General features: G+C 37.8%; 1 pseudogene; it reads left to right on the top strand.

The window, feature by feature from the left end:
• The first annotated feature begins 7,147 nt into the window (after nt 1-7,147).
• Nucleotides 7,148-7,284, top strand: LOC118979005 (uncharacterized; annotated as a pseudogene).
• The last annotated feature ends 960 nt before the right edge of the window (nt 7,285-8,244 follow it).

Below are 8,244 nucleotides of genomic sequence, written 5' to 3'. Positions count from 1 at the left end.
TACATCTGATAAGGAGTTAATATCCTAAATTTATAAAGAACTTTTACAACTCACCACCAAAAAAACCCCCCAAACAATCCAATTAAAAATTGGGCAAAGTAACTGAAGACACTTCTCCAAAGAGATGGCCGATCGAGATATGAAAAGATGCTTAATGTCACTAATCATTAGAGAAATTTGAATTAAAACCACAGTGAGATATCATTCCCAGCTGTCAGAATGGCTATCATCAATAAGTCAACGTGAGTTGGGAGGACGTATAGAAAAGAACCCTTGTCCACTGTTGGTAGGAATGCAGATTGGTGCAGCCACTGTGGAAAGCAGTATGGAGTTTCCTCAAAAATTTAAAAATTGAGTTACCTTATGAGCCAATGATTCCACTTCTTAGAAAATAGCTAAAGAAACCTAAAATACTGATTTGAAAGAACATATGCATCTCCATGTTCATTTTAGTATTATTTACAATAACGAAGATTTGGAAGCAGCCCAAGTGTCCACGAGAAGATGAGTGGATAAAAAGCTGTGGTACATTTACACACTGGAATACTACGTGGTTGTAAAGAGAAGAAAAGGCTACTTTTTGCCACATTGTGGATGGACTTGGAGAGTATTATGCTGAGTAAAATTAGCCAATTGGATCTTGTTAGCGCATTTCAAAATTAGCTGCCAATGATTCTTATTTGGCCATTGGCTTTCCTTATAAAACATCTTTAGGAAATGTTTTGTGTGATATGCGTTGAGAGCCTCTGGACTTTATATTTGTGCTAAAATTTAAGTTACTGATTTAAACCATTCTAAAAATGCATATGGTACCTCTTTAATATTTTTGGTTTTCATTGTTTCTATATGTATATGTATATGTATATGTATTTATTTATTTTTGTTCAAGGGAATGTCTTACATTTCTATTATATTTTTAAACAATCATCTCTACAGATGATTACCATATGCCAGACACTGTCCATTTAAAATAGACATTATTATTATATTTTTTTTATTTATTTACTTTGCAAGGTCAATTCTGCCAAGACTTTGTAAGCCCTGACATCTTCATTTATTTATTTATTTTTATTTCTAATTTATTTTTTATTCTTGTTCAGTTACAGCTGTCCCCATTCCCCCTCCCCTGCGTTGCTCTCCCCTGCCCCATCCACCCCCTGTTCCCAAAGATAATCCCTACCCCATTGTCCTTGTCCATGGGTCCTTTGTACATGTTCCCCTTCTTTCCCTGTTATCTCTCTCCTCCACCCTTCTGGTTACTGTCTGTTTATTCCTTATTTCCATGTCTCTGGTATTATTTAGCTTGGTTTTTTTTTTGTTTTATTGATTAGGTTCTATTTATAGGCGAGATCATATGGTACTTGTCTTTCACTGCTTGGCTTATTTCACTTAACATAAAGCTCTTCAGTTCCATCCATGCCGTTGTGATGGGTAGGAGTTCTTTCTTTCTTTCTTTCTGCTGCATAGTATTTTTATTACTATCTTTATTTTACCAATCAGAAAAACTGAGATTCAAAGAAGGACTGCCACTCAGAAGAGTATGACACTTGCCCAAGGTCATTTAACTAGGAAGTGGCTGTGCCAGAAGTTGAACCCGTAGACTCTGGCTTCAGAGTGTGTGCTCTCAGCCACTGAGTAATGCTTCCATGAATGCCCATGAATGAGTAGTGAACGCCCGTGTGGGCATTCTACTGTGTCTGAGGCCCACAAAAGGGCCGTTGGAAGCTGATGATAAACTGCACCTAACAGGTCATTATTAATGAAGGACTTTCAGTGCCCAGGATAATAGAGCTGAAATGACCCACATATGCAGGACTCTGATAGCCAGAGAGTGCATTCCCCAGTGAGCATTCACACAAATAGGTGCACTACTGAGTACACAGTATTTGTACCATGGACCACTACATATATAAACCTGCACATACAAGCCCCAGACATTAAAGGGAGTATGCAGTTATGCTATACTTCATAATTCATGTTCATTGTAACTATATATATCAATAACTGGTTAGTGTGTGATCTGTGGTATCTGCAGTCATATAGACCTCCAGTCTTATTACCATTGGGGTCTTGAGCAAGTTTCTTTCCTTCTTTGAGCTTCAGTTGTCTCATCAGCAACAGCAACTATCATAATGCCTATCTCACAGGATTGGTCCAAAGATTATATAAGAAAAGTTAAACTGCCTAGCACAGCCCCTGTACTCAGGAGCACAGTGCAAGCTCTGTTAAAGTGAATTCAATATCTACAATTCTGAACACAGTATGAGTTCTAGTGACTATTAGTGAAATGAGTATGTATCAGGTTAGCCTGAGCTGGCTTCAAAATATGTCTTACTGGTTCTACTACAAAATCCAGTCTCATTTTTCTTTAGGTTGAAATATCCGGGGGCCTGAATTATCTTCCTAGCTCTCCTACTGTTTGGCTGTGTAATTCCAGACAAGTAACTTTCTTCTGTGGGCACTAATGGCCTCTCGATTCTGGGTTGAGATTTACAGATTCAGGACCATGGATAGGGGTTTGGCAGGCTGAGTGAGAATCAAGAGTTTTTAAAAATAGTCATAGGCTTTCTCCTGTGTTGTGTTGTGTTGATTCTGTTGTGTAGCATTCTCTTCATCAGGGTCACAGTAACTACTAGAAAAAACAAATCCCTGAGCTTTAGTGATTTAATGCAGAGAAATTTATTTTCTGGTCATGTAAGTGTCTGATGTAGGGGTTCTTAGTAGTTGCACTGCTCTTCCCTCTGTGGATATTCCATCTTCTTTTATCCTGTTTCTCTGCTGTCTACTAGGATATGGAATCAAGCCAGCAGACAGAGAAATGCATGCAGGGTGTGCACAGGCAGGGTGTGCACAGGCAGGGTGTGCACATGCCTTTCCCTTAGACCCCCATTGACTAGATCTTAGTCCAATGGCAGGTCTAGATTCAAGGGGCTGTGGAAGATACGGCTCCTACTAGACAGCCACTTCCCAGTGGCTGCTTTAGGCTGGACAAGGAGTGCTCGTTCCCCCTGTGGACAGCCCAGCTCTCTCTACAACAGCCAAGTTTGGGAATTAATGGACTTGATGGCACCAGAACTTCTTTCCAGATAAGATCCTCTGACCACATGTCTGATGCATAGTATGTACAGAGGAGTCTTAGTTCACATTCCTTTAAGAGGGTCCTTAAGACTTTTTGAAATCCTGAAACTTCAATCTATATCCTGAATTTGAATTCCATCAGAAGAGGAGAGTCAAAAGAAAATGGAAAACTTTATTTTGCACCTAAATTCCCCCAAATTTGGATATGAGAGCAATAATTAACCCAAGGACTGTTTATTCTTTTATACTGTAGCTGTATGAACAACAAAAATATTTCCAATGAAAGGAAGTGTACCATTTTCAATTATTATTTATGCCAAACTTTTTTTTTTATCACAATGAACTCCCCTTTTCTTCAACACATGTAGATTATGTGTTATTTTGAATATAATGTTCTTGTTGAGTGTTAATTGCAGGCACCTACAGCTTTCAAAGAAGTGATAACTAGACACTGTCAAACTGATAGCAGCCATTATGCATGTGATAATTTATAAGGTGGATTAGCAGGAACTTCACAAACCCCTTATTTTTGGGGTTGCTTGAGATTGTAAGTGAAGAAAGAAACTGTAGCTATCCTGATCTCATTTAAAATACTATACTAAGGCAAGGGGCAGGAGCACTCTAGCAAAGAGGTCTTTACTGGTGAAAGCTTTCACCAACCTACCCTAACTTCCTGAGATGTCAGTTAGCACAGAAAGTGTGTGTAAGCCCAGAAATATCTCTGGCTGGACATATATCCCTGTTATTTTCTGAATATACACATTCTCATTTGCAAAAGATCCCATGTAACTGTAATTTAAAAATGCAGAATGCACAGTCTACCATGTATATTTTGTGAATCCTCACATTGCCCTATGAGAAAGGGGTAACTGATGTAGCCAAGGACATCACATTTACATACAGCTGGGTCTAGTATAGCAGTGTGTAGTGTCCCGGTTGAGAACTGCATCTTTATGATAAGTTTCATTCATTTTTGTGGTAATTCAGAAACAATTAAATATTAATTTAAATGTTTCTTATAAAGGAAGAGTTTACCAAATAAATTAATCATGTAAAAATAATGAAAGAAACCCTCAGTTTGCTACTAACTTGAAAGCATCAAACATTAAAACAATTTAGAAACCTTGTTTATGTGCCCTTTGAGAGTGCTCACTCACCATCACAAACAATCAGCAGGGACCTTCTGTGTTCAGAGCTCTGGAAAAGGCATAAGGGAACAGAGCCAGGTATAAGGCAGCAGCCCTGTTTTATCAGCTCTACAGCTTGAAGTTCACCTAACACCGTAAGACACATCCTCATATCCTTGTGAGGATGGAGCTCTGTATAGGGTTCTTGCCTCTTAGCTGGTAAAAGAATTTTCCCCTCCACACCATGTTATGTAATATTCTCTAATGAATGAATGAATGAACGCATGAAAAATACATACACTAAAAAATACCTAGTGATTCCACACTTAAACTCTTTCTAACTAGTGACATTTTTGGAAATGTGAAAAGTAGTTTTGGAATGCTTTGGGATTCGATTCAGGATGTCTTTAAAAGTTTAAAGTATTAATGTATTTATAATGTTCTAAGATTTTGTATAAAAATGACAAAACAGGTTATGGAGCTATGGTTCTTTTTTCTAAAAATCTATTTTTTTATTTTCTTTTGAACTGCTGTTTTAACTTCTTTCATGGCATACAAAATTTATTTTAAAAGGCAACATTTATTTTATGGGAAACTTTAGTGCTCTGCTTACTTTCCTTTGTTCTTTTTAGAGGATTCATTTTACTCAGCATGTACACTTCAGGTGAGTGACAATCTAAGAAGAAAACCCTTAATGGCTAGCTGATATGACAGCTGATTCAAAAGGTTGGAGCAACAAAAATAGCATGAGGATAGTTACAAAAGGTCAGTGAATTCTTATGTGGGAATTATTTTAAACTTTCTTTTTTAGTTAAGTAAGTTGGAACTGGAATTGTTATCATTACATTGAAGTAAATTCTTCTCTCTGACAAGTTAATGCAGGAAGACAAAAAATGTATCAGTTTTTTGATCAACTCATCTACTGATGGGCACGTAGGCTGTTTCCAGCGCTTGGCTATTGTAAATAGCATGCTATGAACATTGGGATACATAGGCTCTTTTGAATTGGTGATTCAGGATTCTCAGGCTATATTACCAACAGTGGAATCCCCTTTTGCAACAGCATGGATGGAACTGGAGAATATTATGTTAAGTGACATAAGCCAGTCAGTGAAAGATAAATACCTTATGATCTTACCTATAAGAGGAACCCAATAAACAAAATAAACTAACAAACAAAATAAAACCATAGACATGGAAACATGGAACAGACTGACAGGGACCAAAGGGGAGGGGGGAAGGCGATAATGATGGACAGAGGGGAAGGGATTAGACAAAGACGTGCATAAATGAGGCGTGGACATGGACAACAGTGTGGTAATTGATTGTGGGTGTTGGGGTGGGATGGGCGAAGGAGGGTAAAGGGGGAAAATTAGGACAATTATAATAGAATAACAATTAAAAACTTAAAAAAAGAAAGGCAAGAAAAAAACACACCCCCCCAATAACTGTAGTTAGATGTGGTGCATTAAAATTAAGCTTCTTTATTTGTTTTTTTCTGTTTCTAAGTTAGATCTGTCCTTTTGTCTGCTTTGACTCCTTTTCTGGGATATGCAGATTTTGTAAAGACATCCTGAGAGCACTGTACAATCTTGGAATTGTAACAAAAGTGGGGGTCAGCTTCGCTTTCCCCCAGTCCATATTTGTCCAGTTACTGAGGTATCCCCCCCACACACGGTGCACACAGACATGCAGTCACGTGCACAGCCAGGCCATGCTTTCCCAGGGTCGTGGGCGCAGAGATCCCTTCGTGGGCAGCACCATCATGTGTGTCTGAGCGCTACATGATGTGGGACTTTTAAGCCCTGTGGGTGGAGCTCAATGGAAGGCGGGACCCCAGTTTGTGTAGTGGGGAAAAGAAGGGTTGCTTGCAAAGCATCCCTAGTGTGGTGACCTCTACCCTACAAAGTCAGGACTATCAGTCTAGGACCTGATCCTGGGGGCCTTTTTTTTTTTCACTGTTGATTATAAGGCAGGAGAATGTGGTCAGGAGTAGTAGGTAGGAATAGAAGGTAACATCCGTGCTCTGTGGGAGAAGATGAGGTTCCCGTGGGCACCTGACAGAGAAGGACAATTTTATTCTGGCTTCCCAGGTGAACCCTCCTTTTAGCTCTTACCTTCTTTGTTCTTACTTTCTCCCTAAAATATGCCTTAATGCTATTGGTCCTGAGATACAGACTTGAAATTTGTTAGCTATTTCAAATCATCTCTTTGCCAGAGCTGTATTTTAAGTACTTACGATATAAGTATTAATCAAGTAGCACTTCAATTCCTATTTCCCACAGAGAGAAAAAATAATGGGCAGTAGAAAACATAGGCATTTCTAGATTCCTGGCACCACTCAAAACTCATCTATTCAAAAAGGAGAAGCAACTCAAAATAGAGACAGCTTGCTCTGGTGAGGGGGTGGGGAGGGAAGAGACAGAGGGCAGGGGAAGGGAGAGAGAGACATTTGGGGTCACACAGACACATTTGGGCTTATTTATATTCTAGCCCAAACACTTAGTGCCTATGGGACCATTGCAAAATAAATATTTGTCAAGTACCAAATTGTATGTTTGAGCCTATTTTCTTATCTGTAAGCTGGAGCTTAAAATGTTTTCTCTGAAGAATTTTTACAAAAGTGAGAAATAATGCACCATCTTTGACAGACAGCAGATACTCAATATATAGCAGCTTTTATTTTAATCAGCTTCTGATGGTTCGTCTCCTTTCCTCTGTCCCAAATGACTTTGTCCTCTCTTTCACACACAGTCCCTCAGGCTCCCTGCCAACCTTGTGTGACTTCTCTTTCTTTTTTAACGTTTATCCTGATTTACTGTCATCAGACACCGCCTGTGTAGAATTATAGGTGGTTGAAGGTTGAATAGAGAGGAATGGCCCCAGTTCCGTGGGGTTACCGTGACAGATTCTGCAGGCATGTTAATATCTAGTCTCCCCCCATCGCTTCTCGGCCTTTTGGCTAAGATCAAATGTAGTATCTGTTCTTATCAGTTTAATATCTAGTCTCCCCAGCTCCCTGTCCAGTGGCTTGATGCTCCATGTCGGTAACCCAGGAAAGCCAACAATGGGACCTACTGCCAATATTGGGCTCCTTAAATACTTTGTCAACATTTATCTAGAGTGAGCGGAAAGTTTCTATTTTTAAAAAAGTATACACTTTTGTGTGTGTTGAAGATGAAAGATTTGTTATATGTACTGAAAATCATATAAAATGTTAACTTGTTGGAATGATCTTTCTTTTTCGTGGCTTTATAGTCATTCATAACAGAAAACATCGGTAATTCACATAGGAAAACAGTTAATAAGAATAATAGCCTCTAAATAAGTTTTCTTTTCTTTTGTCTGCTTGGTTAATAAAAATAGCACCTAAATAAAAATCTACCTTGTCCCTACTCTTGCCAGTTTTTCTCCACTAGACTCATTTTGGAGGAAGAGTTGACTGTCATTGGTTTTTATGCTGTTGTTATGCATTTTGAAGTTAAGGCATGACTTTAATAGTTTAATTGTATATTTTATCTAGTACATACACATATGTATTATATTATATTATGTAAGTGTTTATCCTTAGAAAAAAGAAAATACTGCCAGTATTTTGCTAATAACATTCATTTTGTGTTTTAATTTTGAGCTAGAGTAGTCTCTAGCTCTCAGTTTAATATTCTTTTTCCTCTTAAATTTTTATAACTGCCAATGATAACTTGTCTAAAACAACGAAATTTTGAAAGATTATAAAATGACATCCAACTATCATGTTTGATGGTCTTTACCAGTTTTTACTGGTAAAAACTCTTAATTTAACCTTTGTATATTATTTTAATTTAATCTTTATATATTATTTTATATTTTCTTACAGTTTACAAAATAATCTTCTATATATTACTTTGCTTAATTCTGACAGTAACACCATAAATTAGGTATTAGTATTACTTAACCAAACATAGAGACTCTAATTAATCCATTTACCCTGATTATGAAGCTAGAAGTTGGCATAATGAGAGTTCAAATACGAATCCTTTGGATCCACATCCTGTGCTCT

Source organism: Sturnira hondurensis, unplaced genomic scaffold, assembly GCF_014824575.4.
Source record: "Sturnira hondurensis isolate 20B ecotype Veracruz unplaced genomic scaffold, ASM1482457v3 Scaffold0022201, whole genome shotgun sequence".
Classification (NCBI taxonomy): Eukaryota; Metazoa; Chordata; class Mammalia; order Chiroptera; family Phyllostomidae; genus Sturnira; species Sturnira hondurensis.
Note: the sequence above shows the minus strand (reverse complement) of the source record. Positions and strands in the feature narration are given on the sequence as shown.